Here is a 20,444-nt window from a genome sequence, read left to right as displayed (position 1 = left end):
TATGTCTAAACGTATTAATGTCTGTTGAATTTTCTCCTTTGTGTAGACTGCAGAGGGATAATGCGTGACTTTTTCCAGAGAGAGGGAAAATGGGATTCCAAGACTGACCTATTTATAAGGATTGAGACAGGACAGGCAATGCTATTGGCTGCTATTTTATGTAATCACTTGTAAGGTCATTAGCTGAAGAACAGCACAGTTTACGTTTATATCACTTGTGGGCACATGTTTGAAGGTGAACATGATATGTGGCTGCTGTCAAGGCTGGAATCAAATGTTGAGGAATCCTTAGAGATGCTGCACTATCTACAAAATAAGGGTTGACCTGTATTGCAGTTTTGAGTAGTGAGTTATTAAGAGAGGGGTTAGGGTTGGATTTTTGGCCGGGATGTAAGATTTTTTTAATAGATGCCCAAATGTCTTAGGGTTGTGTTTGGTATTATTCTGAAAGTTATTACAGTATAGTTTTTTGTCTTCATTGACTTGCTTTTTAGTATGATTTCAAATCATTCTGTAGTTTTCCAAATGTAGAGGTGTTTTATATTTCTGACATTCTTTCTGCTCTATACCTTGTGGAGAGCAGGATAAAATCAGTGGCTACGGTGCCAAGACTTCAGAGATTTCTTGCCTCAGAAGAGGAAAGGTAGAGCCCTTCCACACAGGAACACTAATAATAAAAATAGCAAAAAATGAGGGGAATTGAGGGAGTGGTTCCTGCAACCGTGATCTGACATATACTGTTATGGTAGCCTTATCTACACAATTGTACTATGTTCTTCATATATTCATCATCTGCTATGGGAGCTGTGAAGATAGGTGAAGGCTACCAGCCTAGCTAGATAGAACTTTGTAGATAATTCTGTCATTTGTAAATATTAATGTAAGCCACAGGCTTGTTCTCTTAAATATGAAAAGACTGTATTGGATGTCGAATTGAAAAAAATGTAAAAGTGCACTTTGCTGTAAGAAAGCTGATAAGTTAAGCATGTCATGAAATTCGTTGATCTAAAATTCGGAGCCAAGATGTCTAGAGGGAGGCATTCTATCTCTTGCTTTGAGGCCAGAGTTAATGGCTAGAATTTACATGTATATATTTTTTTACTGCTCTGGCTTCTTGACCAGCTGCAAGATCAAAAGGGCAGGTAACCTCTGAGTTTCTGTTAGCCTGGGAACTAGAAAGAAATGATGTAATCTGAAATGAATCAGTGGCACTGTGTTATCAATTTAAGGACAGAAAGAATGTGGGAATTTAGCATTTGCCTTGACAACATCCAACAAACCAGCACTGACTGTGTTCTGTATGTAAGTAGGATCTTGGACTTCGGTGTCTCTTTTAGAAATAGCTAGGAAATAGGAAGATTAGACCAAGTGTTTTTCTGTGTTGATGTCAGAACTATTCTACTGTATTATTTTAAGCATTTTCTTGTGATCTTTAAACTCTTGACTAGCACTGTGTAGTAAGAAGTATTATCTTGTGTTTTTATTATTCATTATTAAATATTTTAAACCTTTCAACTGTGGCTGTTTTGTGTAGAGATAATTTAAACTCTATAGTACATTGCATGTATATAGTGATACTCTCCAAGTCACTCCTAATAAGCCTTGACTGTTCAGTTGCACTTACCATTTCGATAATAATATTGCACAGTAATAATTGGACATCCTTTGTTAAGGGCCTTTTTAGTAGCTGATATTACTGGGTGGTGGCAGCTGGTACTACCTTTTAGACTGGGCAGAAAGGGGGCACAGCTGGAGAATCTGTGCCAGCCTTTCCCAGGAGTTTCTGTGTGTTTGCATATAACTCATATCTCAAAGTGTGTGTGTGTGTCAGCTACTTTGGCAGGGACATGAAGCACTGGCTGGACAGAGTTGGTGCTGGAGGTTTTAGTTTGCCCACTAGGCTGAGATCTGGACCCTATAGCTGTGCCAGTGGGGAGTCTTATTGGGGATCTGGAGGAAAAAGGGAGAAACTAGCCCCAGACTGGCTATGATCTCTGTGTGCCCTTAAGGAAAATTGTACTTTACTGTGTGTGTATTTGTCATCATTTCCCTATATGAATGCCCCTCACTGGTGTTAGTACTGAGGATTGAGGCTCCTTGATTGCTGAGCCAGTGAATGGGCATCACAGGAGCCTAACCAGATCTTAAAAAGAAAGGGAAGTGGAAAAAGAATCAGAGTCTAGGAGCCACAAGAGAATAGTTTTAGTAAAGCCTGCTCTGGACCTTGAAAAGGAATCTAGCTTGTAATGCTTGGTAAATGTGTTTACAGATGAAGAAGCTGGTGCCTCTAGTGTATTTCTAGAGTCCACCCCTTTCCAAAAAGATACAGAAGTAGCCAGAGCCCTGATACAATGGGCCCTGACTTTGTCTGGTGGTGTCCTGTTCTGTTGAGAATAACAAAAAGCAGTAGCATGAGACCACTGATTGTCCCTTCTTCTTACCTTCATAGGAAATAAGCATTTCATCAGAAGTCCTGAAGGTTGTCCTGGAAATACAGTATCTAAGTTGTCTATGAACATCCAATGTATGTAGAATTCTTTCTCCCTCATTTTTTTTTTTTTTTGGTTCTCAGAAGTAAACTGGGAGGTGAATTGCATGCCTCAAGTATAAAGGAAGGATAGTCCTCAGCATTAGCCAAGCTCTGTGAAAGATGAGATGGCGATGAATTACCATAACAGCTTGAAACTTAGATACTCATCAGAGCAATGAGTGACACTGTTTTCCAAATAAGACCTTCAAATAGCCTTATGAGCTGGTTCAAAAGGAAACAATGTAAGTTTGTCCATCATAAAAATAGGATCCCAAGAAGGAGCCATTTGTTTTCTAAATGGACAGATATGTAAAACCCCTTTCAAATACCATTTCACTTGAGATGGGGTAGAAAGATGGGACCTAAAGGCAAACAAGCAGATATGGCCTAAAGATGACTATTAATAGAGCAAGAAAGGCAAGAGGATAATTGTTCACACAAATAATGCAGAACTAAGGAGTCTAAACTTTGAAATGGTCCTGGTTGTTGTCATGGCAACAATTAGAACATCTTTCCTACTTACCCATATGTGATTTTCTAGAAACAGGCTTCTTTTGCCTCATTTAGTACCTGCTGTACATCCTCAGAAAAAATGTGCCTAAAAGTTACTACAACTCGATCATCCAGATAGTCAACTAATGAAGTATTAAACAAGTCCAGCCTTATAAGTAACTCTGCTCTGTGAGGATGCTTGTGGTACTTGTCCTTGGCCATAGAGAGAACCACTGATGCTTGGGTCAAACAGTGATCACCACAATTATCCAAGGGAGTCCTTCTGCACCTTTAGAAGAACCCTGATTATTAGAGGAGAGTGGAAAGGCATAGAAGATCATCCCTAAAAATAGCATTAAAACCTATCTGGCTTCCAGTCCTGTATACAGGAAGTCCTGGAGCAGTATTTCATTTAACTGTCTGTTGTGGTTGTAGACAAACAGATCTACTTGATGTTGTCTGCAACATAAATAGGAGATGCTGGAGAGGCAGATATGTTTCTCAGAGAATTCCCATTCCCTGGAACAGGCTCCCATACATGTGAAGCTGAGTTCTTCCTGATCCCTATTTAAACACAACTTGGAACAATGAATGAGTAATCAGGAATTCACCCTTGATCTGGCTCCTGTCTCTGATGGACAGAGGCAGCCAGTAAATCATCCCTGTAAATAATATAAATCAGATTTGGTGGGTCAGATTTGGGTTGCACAGCTAGGCTTTTAAGCCCCCTAGTCTTTAGCCTAGTATACACCTGAAAGATAAATCAAAAATAAAAGAGCAGTAGGCAAGTGCAAACCAAAAAAGTCATCAAACGAACATGTACAAGTAAGGGGTCATATGTGAAACCAGAATGCTCCACTCAAACTGCGCTACTGGAAACCACTTTTCTGCCAAAATAATAAACAATGCATAAAAACACACAGCAATTTCGTCCTAGTAATATTTGCCTTCTTCAGAAACAATCCAATTAATGTCCCACCAATATATTAAATAGTACAGAAAATTAATTACATCATTTTCTTGTGAGGTCATAAATCGTCCACACCCTTGTTTTTAAAGAGCCATCCTGTAAAGATACTGAAAAATAAGGGAGTGTACACATAAAAATACCTATCTAATCTATGTATTCAATGAACAAATTTAAGTTTGCATATAAATGATTATGCAAAAAGTGTGAAATGTGGAGAAAAATTCTGTTAAAAAATTATATTAAAAATGAGGGACAATGCGTATGTAAAGACACCAAGGATGTTTTACATTTATGCAGAATATCCTGAAAAAATAATAGCCTATGTCATGAAAGGAGATACTACCAACCCAGCTATCTGGAAGTTTGTAAACAGTTATGTCATTTGTGAATATCAACATGGTTCATATGCTTGTGTTACAAATGTATTAGAACTGTATGTTATGTGTATATCAAACTGCTAGTACAAAAGTGTGTGTTGAAAAGAGTTGTACAGTACTGAGCTTTAAAAATATATCTACAGTGTACCCTACTCGAACAGAACAGAAATGTACATATGCTATTGTAACTGTTCAGATGTATATATTTTAACAATGGAAACTGGAACACAGGAGGTTAATTTCAGAAAAATAGCTGAAAACTTAAATTATTTTATGACCACATAATAAAAGATGTTATCTTTCAGTTTCAGTGCAGTAACACACACAATGTCTAGAACGAGAGGTTCTCTGCATTGTCTTGCAAATGTTTTATTGTTTTATGACTTCCAGCAAGTGCCAAGATTTGAGGAAAAGCCCTTGTGTATGTATTCTCACAGGCAGATGCTAAATGCTACCAGCTGCATCAATGGTTGTTTTTCACCTGGGATAGAGTCAGATGACAAGAAATTATGTCATTCTGCAAGCTATCCCAGCAGTAATATTTGCAATATTAATTTAAGAACTCTCTGAGAGAGACTGAGTATTCTGTATTTTGTCTTTGACCTGACAAGATCCATTTACCACACATCTGCCTTGCTAAGAGTAAGTAAGTCTAGGGAACAGTACACTTCTCTTAGATTCAATCAGGAATATAGTGGGGCATAATTTAGATGCTTTTCTTTATTTATTTGAGACTGGCCTGCAATGTTGTCTTAAATATTTTCTGTGATTTTGGACTCTGATGTTACAGTGAGAATTTTCTTGTTCATTTATTATTATTAAATATATTTAAACCTTTCATTGTGGCTGGTCTACCTAGACATATTTAAGCTCTGAGAGTACTTAAATATTTATTTGGTGACACTGTGTAGGCCACTCCTAATAGCCTTGCTCTTGGTCAAACTACCATTTGTAATGTTAGTAACATTACACAGTAAGATTGGACACCCTTTGTTAAGGGCCTTAAAGTAGCTGATAAGGGGATGACTGGTGACAGCGATAACTACCTTATAGTCTGGGCAGGGGGGGGCATAGTCAGTAAACCTGTGCCAGCCTTTCACAGGTATGTATGTGTGTACAGATCAGACCTCAAAGTGTGTGTGTGTGTGTGTGTGTGTGTGTGTGTGTGTGTGTGTGTGTGTGTGTGTGTGTGTGTGTATGTGTGAGCTACTTGGGCAGGGACATGAAGCACTGTATTTACAGAGAGGGTGCTAGAGGTCTTTGCTTTGCCACTCAGCTGAGGTCTCAACCCTATAGCTGTGCCAGTGGGGAGTCTTACTGGAGATCTGGAGAAAGAGGGAGAAACCAGCTCTGGACCGACTGTGATCTCTGTGTGCTCCTAAGGTAAAATGCACTTGATGCAGGGAGCTGCCTCTGGAAATACTGTGTGTGTATCTGTCATCCTCCCAGTGTATGTCCCTCACTGGTGCTATCGGTGAGGATTGAGGCTCCTTTATTCCTGGGCCAGTGGTGGGGCATCATAGCCTAATTAAAGATAATTAAACATTTTTAGATGTGTGAGGAGTGCTATAGTGTATAGTATTATAACCTGGCAGCTGTTAGTTTAAGTACGGGGGTGAAGAGTGCTATAGTGTATAGTATTATAACCTGGCAGCTCTTAGTTTAAGAATGGGTTTGAGGATTACTGCACTGCACAATACTATAACCTGGCAGCTCTTAGTTTAAGTACGGGAGTAAGGAGTAAGATATTGTATAGTATTATAATCTGGCAGCTCTTAGTTTAAGTATGGGCGCGAGGAGAGCTACAGTGCATAGTATTATAATCTGGCAGCTCTTAGTTTAAGTACAAGAGCTATAGAAATATTATCATTTAAACCAGGTTTATTATCAGTATCCAAAACTTCCTGCCAGTATAATTCTCTATACTCAATTTTCTTTGCTAGGGCCACCCCCCCTTAGGGTCCCTGTCTACTTCTTCTGTCACAAAAAATATATATTCATTGTTCTCACATTCCAGTTTGTGTTTAAACAAAGCATTTGTTTATTTTTTTTTTCTGGCTTCTTAGTCTTTTTTAAGACTATTTTTTGTTGTTCTTGCATTTGTTTATTTTTCCCTCCTAATTTCACACATATGCTCATAGATTCCTTTTTCTCACCATATACTCTGTTTTCCATACATAAAAACTGTAACACTTGCTACACAGAGCAATGTATACGGGTCCTGCACTGTTGTAGTTGAAATTCTGATTATTTCTAATAGTCTTATTCCTGCAACTTATATATACTTGGTCCTTACTGGTAGTATATTTGCATTGTGCACAAGAACCATATTTATAGCTACCCATTCTTTTATCTCTGTTCAGTTTTAATGAATACTTGTTTTCAAAAATATCTTTCATGTTATGTCCTTTTCTAAAAGCAGAGCAGCATCACAAAACAGGGAGATAGGATATGAGTAAAGTAGCTCAAATGAACAAATGACCCATCATATATGTTGGCCCCCAGTGGACGTTCTCCCAACTGGGTTGCACTGAAGGCAGTGTCATCATAGGAGTATGAATTAAGTGCCTGATGTTGGGTTAGAACCCACAGCCTTTTGATATTCCATCATCAAAAGAATTTGTGCAAATTGCTGAGCTTCTCCACACATGCTCTCACACACACACACACACACACACACACACACACACACACACACACACACACACACACACATACACACACATGATATGCGCATACACCCACTCTATCTCACACATACACCCACACGAATCATACAAAAGTTCCTTATATGTAGTGCTATAAAAAAACGTAGCCATTATTCCTAGATGATGAATCTGTAAATAAATTATTTTCCTATTTCATGGAATAATGAAATAAAATCTGTACATCTCTTGATTCTGTGCATGAAGACAACTACCTGTCAGTTATTATGAGGTGTCACCAGAAGGTATAAATGCCACACTAACAGCATTTAAAGTGGCCTCAGAATGGCAAAACTAGCTGTAAAAATACAAATCATGCTCATTTTATTGTTATCTGTTTGACAGAAAGATAAACAACTAAGACTCTGTGGGCTGCTCAGACTACCAAGTGACCTTCCAAGCAAAGATGAGTAAATTGCTTGGCAGGCCCAACTTCGACACTACATGGCTGAAATCCAGCTGGGAGGCCATTATCACGCAGCAAGTTCCTATATATAAATGCTCCATTTATTCAGCCCCATTTCCTTATTCTGATTTATGCCCCCTCCCCCATCTTCTGCACACCCTGCATGCTAGCATACTGTAAAACAGAAGACAGCCCGATTTGAGTTACAGATAAAATACCATTGGATCAGGTCACTATCTGAGAGGGATGGGATATATAAAAAATAAGAAACTAAGCTGCTTTTCTTGACAGGAAATTAGAAAGAAACAATTAGATTACAAGGTCATCATTTTCCAAGGACATGTGTGTGCATGTGGTGGGTAGGAAGTGGCATTACAAATGGTTAGCAGATAAATAATTTACACAAAATAGCGAAACACTGTGCTGTGGTAACATTAGTGTGACTAAGCACTTGTAATCAAAACGGTGCACAATTTAAAGTGACCAGAAGCTGGTTATAAGTCACTGCAACTTCGGAATTCATTTGTTCTTCAAATGCTGTTTGACAGCCACACATTTACAAATTACAGCAAACATGTTCAGATTAGTCCCTTCTCCCCTCTTACAACATAACAGTAAACTGCATTCCGTACTATGTGGTGCAAAAGCTTACCACATGAAGCAATTCTGACCAACATAAATTTGTATTTCAGTGAGGCAGTAGAGCAGAAAATGTAGTCAATGCCTTGAAATCTGTTTTGCCTACTATTTTTTTCCATTTAAATAAGTGTTTTCACCGACTGCAATTAGCTTGTTTCTGGCCTACTTCGGGAGCCATCTTGAGACATTAGTAGTTTTCGTATTGAGAAGGCAATAATTGCTGATGTTATTAGGTAGCCAGGAACAAACTGGACAGAGTTGTAGATACTTTTCATTGATCTTTCGTTTTTTTACTGTTTGCTAGACACTAATGTTAGCTGAGCCATCCTGTAGACTTTTATGAAAGACTCTGTGAGTTGTACTTGTCTGCCTCAGCCTGAGACACTGGAAAGTTATTCCAATCATTTGCTACAGAAATAAATCAGGAAAGATGTTTTTGCATTTTTCCACTTCATGCAACAAGTAAAGTTATTTTGCTATTTCAATGATCAAATGATGAACATGGATATGAGCAGGAAGTTTTAGATCTTAAAAGGAGGCTAATAGAAAGAGGTTGTAATTCTGAAGAAATAGATAGAACTGTGAGTGAGATCAATTCAATTAGGACGACGAAAGCCAGCCCGTACTTTTCTGATTTAAATGCACAACCCTTAGTGGAGAAGTTAGGAAGGGATAGTCCCTATGTTATTAGGGTACCCATGTTTTATACTTCTGACACCAATGCTTTAACGGACATAGTCAGGAAACATTGGGATGTGTTGTTATTGGATGACACAGTTAAATGTATCGTAGGTGATGAACCTAAGTTCATTTTTAAGAATAAGAGGAATCTTAAGCAAATATTATGTTACCCACATCTATCTAGGAATGCCATTGGTAATGATGATTCTGAATGAAGTACGAAACCATGTTCTAAATGTAATCAATGTGATTACATAGATACTACGAATACCTTTGTTCATCCTGTCTCCAAGTATAATCATCATTTACATGTGGAGGCTGATTGCCTAACAGTAAATGTTGTTTATTTAGCTAGGTGCACATCTTGTTGTGCGTTTTATGTAGGGAAAACTAATAGGAAATTAAGGGAAAGAATAAGGGAACATTTGTACTGTATATGCATTGGAAGTGAGCATAATGCGTTAGCGAGGCATGTGATTATTCTCAGTCTTACAAGTTATTACTCCTGGTATACATGGTGGTGATATCAGAAATTATACTGAACGCTGTGAAATTAAATGGATAATTAGGCTTAGGGCTGATAAAGCCCCGGCGCTTAATGATAAAATACCTTTGAAGCCTATACTTTATAATAGGAGGCTGAAGGTGCCTAGGTAAACACAGTGTTTTTATGTCTTAATTACTGTAATAATAATTTTAAATTTAATAATTTTAGTAAATATTCTAGCAGCATGTGCTTTTAATGTGTAATATGCTTTGTTTATGTTATATTTGTTGGTAAGCTCGAGTAATACGAACATAATATTAATTAATTGAAGCACAGGTAGTGATGTCACTAAATTGATTTAAATGTGCACTATTTAAACCTGTGAATTTCAAGTATTTTTTTGTGGTCTGAAGAAGCCTTTGTGGTGAAAATGCTTACCGTGTTGAAGTGAATAAAGTAAATTTATTTATTTAGTATCATTGTTACAATTGGATTCTTATAGAACAAGTTCCTCAACTACTGCATTTTGAGCATTTGCATCTTTATTTAGGCTGCCGTGGTCTGCCCCGTTGATGCACTGTGTTTTTGTTTTATATTTATTACTGTTTTTATTCTGGCTTAACCTTTGTAATAATTAATGCCTGAGATTCTGTAAAAAAGTCTCACCTCTTGTGGTAGCAGCCTACCATACGTAGATCAATTACCAAGATGGTGTGAAAATGCATTTCAAAGACAGCCATGGCCACAATGAGAAAGACCTGACTATCAGTCATTAGCATGTCTTTGAATCGCACTCTAGCTTATACTTGCACTCTCAGACCTGAATTCAGTAATGTTCTCCCTAGCAGCCCATGCATCATGTTGCACACACACACAGAATCATGCACCTTCATTCATGCTCATACAAACATTTGCGCACACACATCCATGCATATACTCACCCCCACCACCATGTCTTTACTGAACTTACCTGCACCACATCAGTTTGAAGTTTTATGCTGACAAGTGATTTTTCTGTATCACATGGCAATGTAAATTGGGAGCTGCCAGCATTTCTAAGGTAGACAGCGCACAACACTAATTAGCATTAGCCACTCCCCATAAGTGCCACATGATCATGCCCTCTACCCATGAGACTCTTCTTTGAGCTGAGGTCCCCACTAGCAGGAAGCCTCAGTAGTAGGGCAGTCTAAGAATCAGAATGGTTAAGGCTCCTCTCATGGTAAGCCTTTCTGATTCCAAGTTAATATGTTTAGACTTGATTTTTACAACTTCCATGTATCAATCCTGTTTTTTGTATCCCTGGTTTGTACTTGGAAAAGGTTCAGTTGGACCAGTGTTCTACCCCAGTTACAAAAGAAACAAACATGCATACGTATTTTATTTTACTTTTGTTGACCAGGTCAGTCCCATGTTGCATATTTATTTTAAAGCCTTTTTGCTCCAATGACAAAAATCAAAATATGCTTTCCAGAGAATGAACCTATACAAACTTTATGACCCTAAGCTAGAGTTTTTCTGAGGCATGACTAAGACTGTAATAGTACAAAATCCTGAAGCCCAATGTACCCACCTTTGATTGACTCAACTCAGACTAAGTTCATTGAGAACCACAATGGTGTGTTTTTTTCCTTTTACCCCCCCCCCATGCCTGCTGACCATCAAACCTCCCCAACTCGATATACCTTACTTGTTGCCCAGTACTAATGTATTATCTCCAGTACAGGGGTGAGTGAGAACTGTCCAGAGAGGCCATGATGAACAGGAGTTATGTATGCATTAATCAGCATCTTGGGGTTTTCACCTGCCTGGTTGTTTGCACTTGGGGGCTCAGGTAGGAAAACAGTCTAAACACAAGGAATGTGCCAAACTACAGCCAACACCAAAAAGTATCCAGAAACAAATAAAGGGCTAAAAACAGTCCTGAAAACTCCTTTTATTTTCAAAGTAAACCCATTAACTCTCCAAAATCTATGTGTTTTCATCTCTTAAGATAAAAGACTTCATCAGATAAATGTAAAGCCTCATTCCCATCTCCTTTTATAATACAACATTAATTGCTAATCAAAATTTTAACAATCAATAAATCACTCAATTAACTATTCTCAAGACATCACATTGTAAAATGCACTAAAATACATTAAAACAATACATCCATATCAGGTGACGTGCACATTTCAACTTATAAAACTACATATCAAAAGGTAATATTCCTTATTTAAAAAATATTTATTACATAAAGAATACTTATTACAATAAAAAACATCTATGCTCATATGTTGCTATCTAGGGAAGAGATGAACAATTGCATACAACCCCATCATAAAATCACTTAAAATACACCCCAACTAAGAATTTGCAAACTAACATCAAATAGAGGGAGAAAAAGGCTCATCCATTATAAACTAACCCATAGTCTCATTACAGCTTAGCCGCCCTAAGCTTTAAGACTGGGGCCAGGAAAAATTATCATTGAGCCCTGGGGGTCTATTAGCCTCTAGCACTATCTGCCAGTAGGCTTCCCTCTATTCCAATTTGGTTTCCCATGGACCCCCCTCACATCCTTAGGGATAACTTCTATTACAAAAAATATAAACTTAGCTTTTTTTACAAATTGAATTACGTTTGTATAGAGAATTTTGTTCATTATGGTTTTTAATGTCACAGAGATGTTCATAAACCCTTTTTTTTAATGGATGCACAGTCTTGCCTACATAAAAGGCTTCGCAGGTGTCCCACTGGGTAATATACACAAGCCCTCTAGAGTTACAATTAGAGAAAACCTTCCCTACCAGATGCATCTGTCTACCCTTGACATAGAATCCTTCGCCATAACGTATATATGTGCATTGTGAACATGCCCTACATGTATAAGTCCTGTCTTCCTCAAGCTGTTAATTCTAGGAGGGACTCTGTGTTTAAGCAGGCTTTTAATGTTCTGTCCCTTTCTAAATATAACTTTAAGGGGCTTCCTCACTAAATTCTCCAAATTCGAAAACTCAGAAAAATGTTTCCATTCCCTTTCTACTATTCCCCTGACAACATGAGCATGACCACTAAAACTGGTAATGAAAGCCCAATGATATCCTTTGTCAGCATTCTCTTGACAAACTCTTCCCCATCTAATTCCATTTCCTTCCCCAAAATGGGGGAATACTTATCCACCCTACAATCACTCACTTCATCTTTCATCTTAAGTATCAAGTCCAACGGGTAACCCCTCTCCTAGGAACATTTCCTCTAATATCCCACATTCCCTTTCAAAATCATCGTCCTCAGACATCGTTCTGCTAGCTCAAACAAATTGCCCTTTTACAATCCCCTTCTTCTGAAAGAAGGAGTGGGCACTAAAAAAACAAATGTAGGAACTGGAGAAAGTCTTCTTCCTATAAATGGTGGACTTAAAATGTCCCTGCCCTTTATGTATGGATATATCCAGGTAATCCATATGATCATGGGTAACCTTATGCACAAACTTTAAAAATTCAGCAGTGGTGGACATATAATGAATGAATTCCCTAAGCTTGTCTAAACTTTCTACCCACAAAAGACAAATATCATCCAGATATCTCCTATACATCTTCCAACAGGTGGTGTATTGGAAATGGATAACAAATTTCTGTTCCCAGATAGATAAAATAATATTTGCATAAGTAGGGGCACAACTGGCCCCCATAGCAACACCCTTAACCTACCAGAAGAAATCCCCTTCGAAATACAAAAAATTGTTCTTCAATACCAATTCAGCCAACTCTAAACACCACATAGACATCATTGTCAGAGAATCCATCATTCATTCCAAGGGCTTCCGATAACTATTGAATCCCCACATCATGTGGGATAACAGAAAATAAATATATCACATGTATAGTGGCAAAAATTAGATGCTCAGAAAAAAATTCCAAAATAACATTTTGGAGGAAGTCCCACGAGTCTTTCAAAATGTTTCCTTCTCCTAGTCAAACACTTTTTAACTTCTAAACCAGAAATTTGGACAAGGGGGTGGTTTTGGAACCTTCCACTGCCACAACTGGCCTAAGGGGAGGGTCATGAGGATTTTTGTGTACCTTGGGAATTCCAAATATGGAAGGTATCCTAGGTTTATCATTTTAAAAATAAGAATAAGTTCCATAATCTATTGCCCTTTCATCGAATAGTTTCTTTAATGCCAAACCTATTTTCCTGTAGGCAATGTTTATTTCATTAATAGAAACTCGAAGTATTGCCATCCTTTTAGCCTCATAAAGGATTTTACCACTCATAACTATTCCCCCTCCCTTATCGGGTTCCATAACCATTACATTTTGATTCGCTGTTATAACATGTAACTCTTTTATCTCCACCTGCGTTACATTGTGCTTAAGCCTGTTATTACTGACCCCTTTTCTAATTTCCGTCTCCAATGCAGATTCCTGATTTCTCAATTGGGGGTACAAAGAGGGGTTTATTATACTCCTCTTCTTTAACACGTCTGGGGGTGCCTCTAAACCTCTTCCCCCAAACATGTTCTCCAAATTCAATTTTCGGACAAACGTCTTCAAGTCCAAAATAACCTTACTAACATCACTTTTCTTTCCTTTCACCCCTTTTGTAGATCCAAACTGTTTTGCATAAGATTTTTTAAATATAACTTTATTCTCTTGTACCTGAGAATAAATTTTAGAATCTGCACACAGTTTATCAATTTGCATGTCTTTACTCCTTCCACATCTTATGTATCTATAAAAAGGTTTCCTATTATGTACAATATGTTTATATACATTTTCTTCAATTTTTCTTTATCTGGTCTCATGCTATGCTTGATCTGTTGGTGCAGCTTGTTTATTTCAGTTTTTAAAGTAGTTTGACCTCCAAAGGTGAAGAAACTTATGAAGAAAAGTTTTCAAGAGAAATCTTAGTGGGATTCAAAGCCTGGTTAAAATCGATCGCCTTTCCAGAGAAGCCCGTTACTAACTGACAATCCTGTTATCTAACTCATCCCTCCTAACTTTGTCCACACATTCCTCTTTCAATGCTCAGTCTGTCCTTCACAGTCTGGGAATGCATTACTTCAGACAAATGGGTCCGCAGCACAATGGCTTGGAAAGAGCTCCTGTCAGCAAAGGGGATGCCTTCCCTCCTTCAAATCAATCTCATCTCATTCACCCCTTCGTTCAGGACCTGCTTACACAGGGAACAATAAAAGCAGTTCCTCCTCAGGTCCATGGGAAATGTTTCTACTCAACAATATTCCTCATCCCCAGAAAAGATGGAACATGGAGGCCTATCCTAGATTAGCATTATCTCAACACCTTTCTGGAAGTTTTCAAAATGCTCTCTCTCTTTCCAGAATCTGCTTATCCTTATTCTTCATGAGACTTTTCTGGTCACCTTAAATCTGAAGAATGCATACCTGCACATCCCTATTCATCCTACCTACAGAAAGCTTCTCAGGTTTTCAAACCTCTTCATCACACTTTCAGTTCTCAGCTTTACCTTTTGACATGTTTACAGCTCCCAAGGTTTTCCTAAAGTGTGTAGCTCCAGCTATCACCTTCTATCCTACCTAGACAATCTCTTATTCAGACTTCTTCTAAGGAAAACATGATGTTATGTGTCAGATTCTCTACATCTCTGCTGGAAAGACTGGGATTTATTCTTAACCTAAGGAAGTCTTCCCTGACTCCCTTCCAAGACAAAATCTTCCTAGGTTGCAGACTGAATACCCTGGCAATGACAGCCTTCCTCTATCTCAGGAGGAAATTCTCTCCCTCACCACTCACTTACAGTCCTTGCTCCCCCTATCTATGGCCTCAACAAGAGAGGCATTCTTAGAGTTTCTATGGCATATGGTAGTCACCATTTTAATGATACTGTATGCCAGTTTGCACTAAAACCAATGGCACTTGATGTCACTCTAGTCTCCACACTGTCACCCACCAGAACTCCAAATCCCTCTCTTGCCGTTTCTAACAGGGCAGCTGAACTGCTAGATATCCCAAGTGAAAATCTACACTGGAGTTCCCTTCCTAACAGCCACTACCACCCAGGACCTACACACAGACTCAAACAACCTGGCCTGAGTGGGGGCATTCAGAGGTTCCACTGTAGTTCAGGGCCACTGGCAACCCAGAGAACTCAGGGAGCACATTGATGTCAAGGAATGAAAGCTCTCATTCAAGCCCTACATGTGTTGTCTCACTTGTGAATCCTAGCCACTGAAGGTGTTCACAGACAACACTTTGGCCACATGGTACATCAACAAACAAGAGGGGGGTACCAAGTCTTACCACCTGTGCAGGCTACCTCTGATGGGTAGGGCATAGCTATAGAAAGATACCTGTCCCTACAGGCAGTTTACATACTTTCAGAAGACAATGTTATAGCAGACAGTTAGTAGATCCAGTTGAGACCCCACAAATGGATGTTGCATAGAGAAGTCTTCCTGGACACAGTCCACAAATGGAGTATGCCTTAGACAGATTTCTCTGCCTCCAACTAGAACAGACAACTCAGAGTATTCTGCTCCAGGACCCACTCTCACCAGAACTGGAGGACAGACGTCATGTCCTTCAACAGGGGTAGAAGTCCTTCTATGCCCCCCTTCTCACTGATCCCAAAGTTTCTCATAAAATACAGAGGAACAAACTCAAAATCTTGGTAATGACTCCCTTTTTGCCCAGGCAGCATTGCTCCTCCCTTCTATTCCATCTGGTCAAGGGCAGTCACTGCAACTTACCCTACAAAGCGGACTTACCCACAGAACAAGGGCTCTCTGATTCACCCCAACCTTCAGGATCTCAGTCTGAATCACTTGATGGTAGAATCTTAATTCCATCGAGATGCCAATTTTCAGAGGTTGTGCACCAGGTACTCCAGAAGGTGAGAGACCCAAATATGAGAAAATCTCCAAGTGGAAATAATTTTCCATATTGTGTTACAAGAATTAAGGACCCCTACTTGGTAGGCATCCCTGTTATTTTGTCATACATGTGTGAGTTACTCAGAAGTGGTCTGGCCTACCTTCAGAAGCCCACTTATCTGCAAACTCAAGTTACCTGCTTCTAAATCCACCTTTGCTCTCCAGAACTGAGGTCAAACAGTTTTTAAAAAAGGCGTTCTTCATCTCAACCTTCCCAGCAAGGTTATCCCTCCTCCCTAGGATCTTCACTTTGCTCAGTAAAAACTTGCATTGCCTCTGTTTGAACCTGCAGCTTCAGCTTCACTAAAATTCCACATCTGAAAAACAGTTCTGCTTGTCGCCCTTACTTCAGGGAGAACAGCTTCTCAGTGGCAAGTTATATGGTGACCCCTTTTTTCTTTGCCTTTCATAAGTATAGGGTCTCCTAAAGGGCTAACCCCTCCATTATGCCAAGAGTAGTAAATGAACTGTCTGAGCCAATATATTTTGTTGTCAACCTTTTTCTCTCATCAGCATCATTATTCTTTTCAGTGGGGGGTTTACAGAAGAAGCTAGGGGGTCCCAAACCATGCTCTGTATATTTTTTTCTGGCAAATGGAGTAGTGTGGTCATTAAATAATATCAGACATTTTACATTTCTGACTTCATTTCCCTCAAAAAGTGTGGTAAAAAGCTAAGCTTGTTCTACCAATCTTCGAAGTGTAGATTCTTGAGCTAAGAGGTAGGGTGGGCTCTGGGGGACTGAAATAGGCTGCCCTTTATGGTAATGACAGCAGTGAGGTAAAATGCAGTTTTGTTTAATTTTTTATCCATTTATTTGATCACAAGCAGATAAGGTTCATACAGTCATACAAGTGGCTACTGCAGTATTTCTGGGTATTTCCAGGTTTACCTTTTTGTATCCTTGTAAGCATTTGTCATATGTTAATTGGAAGATGCCAGTTTTATAACCTTTGAAGTATAAATATTGAACATGGGCTATTTCTATACTGAAACAAAAAATGTTTCCTCAACTAAGATATTAGTTAAGGCTATCCATGTAAAAAAAGATTGGCAAAAGTTTTAAAATGCACCTCGAAGCATCTAGGACCCTAAGACCCCTAGCTTAATTCCATTATTTCAGTGTAGTCATAGCCACTCTTATAGGTTCATAGGTAGGTACTAGGCTATAAGCCCAGGGGCCTAAGTAAGCCTAGCCAACAAAGTTCCCTGGCTTACGTCAACCCTAGAAAGTTAATTTCCTGTGCCCCTATCGAGCAGAGCCATAGACATGATCCTCGGGGTGTATTTCCTATTTCCCATCCACTCATCAACATTTTTCTTGAAGACTGTTAATGAGGAACTTTGCTTGACATAGATGGGTATCTTGTTCCAGAGTATGGAAAGTCTCTGGGACAGGAATCTATCCCTCCAGAAAGTCCTTTTTATTGTCATGACAAGGTTTAGGTCCCTAGAGCTTGTAGCTTGGAGGAACTGGGATTGGTTTTAGTGCAAACTGGCATACAGCATGTCCAATAGCTCTGGGTTTGACATAGCTTTAAATGTTAGGCAGAGATCACCTCGGAGTAGGCGATATGTTACAGAGTAAAGCTGGAGTTTTTTGAGACGATCAGTGTAGGGCATCTGTTTGAGGCCAGTAATTCTCTTTGTGAGGTACTTCTGTGGCCTTTCTAGCTGCTGCAGATGTCTTGTGAGGTACATTCCAAAAGGGGCGTTGTACTCTACAATGGGTCTAATGAGTGTCGAGTAGCGGGGAACAATAACCTCTTTTTTCCTGAATGAGAACCCTTTTGTGATGAGGTGTGCCATGTAGAAGGATTTCCTGACTACTGTGGCAATGTGACTATCAATGGAGAGACTTCTGTCCACCTGGGTCCCAAGGTCTCTTATCTCTTTAACTTAGGATAAGTCATTAAAACCTAAGAAAAAAGTCATCTAGCTGGCATTGTTTCTTTACTGTATGCCTTTAAATACCATGGTATGTCTATTGCAGTTATTTTTATAGAAGTAGTAGTCCACAACAGATCAGAAATAAAAACAAATGGTCCTTCTTCAAGGATGGTTTGAGAAGCAGTTCTACAGAGACAGTGGCTAACAAAGCAGTAGCTTAATTAATCAGGAGCACAGCAGATAAAACATAAGCTGCAGGTTCTACCCCAAATAAAGTGCTTAGATTCTGGTCTCATTGCTTATACTAGAGTGTAGTTTGCAGAAATACTGCACTCACGACATACCACTTTTATGACAGCAAATGACAAGATTCTGTCTGTCATGCTGCCACATCTCTATAAATTCTTCCCGAGAACAAGCAACATTCTTAGGGAGACCAACCTAATCAACAAAAAGAGGGTAAAGGGGCTGCAGAAAGCCATGGTGCTTTTCACAATACATTCCCATCACAGAATATACCAGTGATGGGTACATGTGACTACATTGTTATCACCAGAAGACTGCATTATACTCCCACATTGCCTTGTCCAATGCAATTTCAACTTGAAAGTTAAATAGTTCTGCTGGAATTTAAGTTCAGAACATTATTTGAAAGATGATTCTCCATACCAAGTCACTAGTCTGGCAAGTCAGGGAAAAGAGATTCAGACTCAGCATTTTGCCAGAAACAGAGTAACCACATATCTGTGCTGGAATACCAGTTCTGTATCCTTGCAGAAACATAACAGTCCCATATCTTTAACTCAAGTAAGAAGTGAATTACTGAAATTCAAAGTCAGTGCCTTGTGGTAAGAAAGTATTGCATGCAGGTGTACTAATTTAGTGCATCATGATAATAAAATGCAGTTTAAAGACTTATGAGGTAACAAAGTGACTCCTTAATACATGAGTGAATTGGTAGATACAATTAAATATGATGCCATATTGCCCATCTCTATGGCACACAGGAATAAAGACCTGACTATTTTTATTCATTTATACTTTCTTGACCCACTAAACCAATGGCCTCTTTTCAGGGCAGAGATGACATGGCACTCATACTGGCTAGGAGAAATTTGGCCGGGGCACCGTGGAACCTCTACTGCTCTTTCTGAGCACTAGGTGGTGATAGAGGGTTGTGCTACAACTTGGACAATTCCAAGATGGAGGAAGAAAAGAGAAAGCAGAGTGGAGTGTTGCTGAATATTGAAATGTCACAGACTCTGTTGAAGAGCAGATTAGTGTTAGAAATTTGGAGGAAAGTTGAAACTCTTGTGTTGCTAGAGATGATAAATCGAGTCAAGATTTAGCAAATGCTGATGAGGAAGAAAGCTGACTTATGGTGGATGGCATTCTGGGAGAGGAAAAAAGGGAGTTAGGGCCAGGTGAATCAAGAAGAGGAGTTGGCTTACCAGAAGATTCTGGCCACAGGTTGTGGATATGCTATAAAGGCATGCCCCTACAACAAGGCATTGTTGTGAGTAGTAAAACAATTACATATGCAAAAATGGTAAACAAAGGGAATAAAAATGCTGTGACTGAATCTGAGAGGGCACAAGGACTACAAAAAGGACACACCAGAAGAGAAAATAAGACCAATGATAACAAACAAAACAAAGAACAGGGACATTATTAACAGGTATTAAGTTATGGACAGTATTATTTCAAATTTGGGGCTTAAAGTACAGGACATAAGAGCATTAATACACTTGGAAACAAGATTTGTATAAAATTACTTTTGGAACTCTAACTTTACATGAAACATTTATGAATGAAGTGAAGAAATAGAGCTCATTTGCACCATGGTATGAGTGTATTTTTCAGAAGTTCGAACTGCATTTAAGAAACAGCATAAATGAAAAATTCAGAACAGCTGGTTACGGTCCTCCTATGTACAAGGTAAAAGGTTTGATCCTGACTGTTAGCCAATGCCTGTTTGGAGTTTGTATGTTCTCCCTGTGTCTCTGTGGGGTTCCTCCTACCTTCAAAAATATGCTGAATGTTTCCATCTAAAAATTCACCAAACAATGGAGCTGTGGGCAGCAGCACAGACTCTACATAGTGCATTACAGGGGAAACCGTTATAGACACCAACCACTTTGGCCATATACTGTGGTGTGCAGTATCCTCATGATAGGAGAACACATATCACAGACTGCATGCTGTGGCAGGCCTAGCCACTCAGTGTTGTAAAATATGGCTGTAGGTGATTCAGTCATTTTGACTAATGTAGAAGTCTGAGTAACAAAACAAAATAGTCAGCTAAGAGGGGACAGACAGAAAGAGATTGATCCACCTTGATTGACAAGAAAAAGAAAGAAAACCTA

Source organism: Protopterus annectens, chromosome 1.part1 (assembly GCF_019279795.1).
Source record: "Protopterus annectens isolate FY-2018-M chromosome 1.part1, PAN1.0, whole genome shotgun sequence".
Classification (NCBI taxonomy): domain Eukaryota; kingdom Metazoa; phylum Chordata; order Ceratodontiformes; family Protopteridae; genus Protopterus; species Protopterus annectens.
This window is presented reverse-complemented; position numbering follows the sequence as displayed.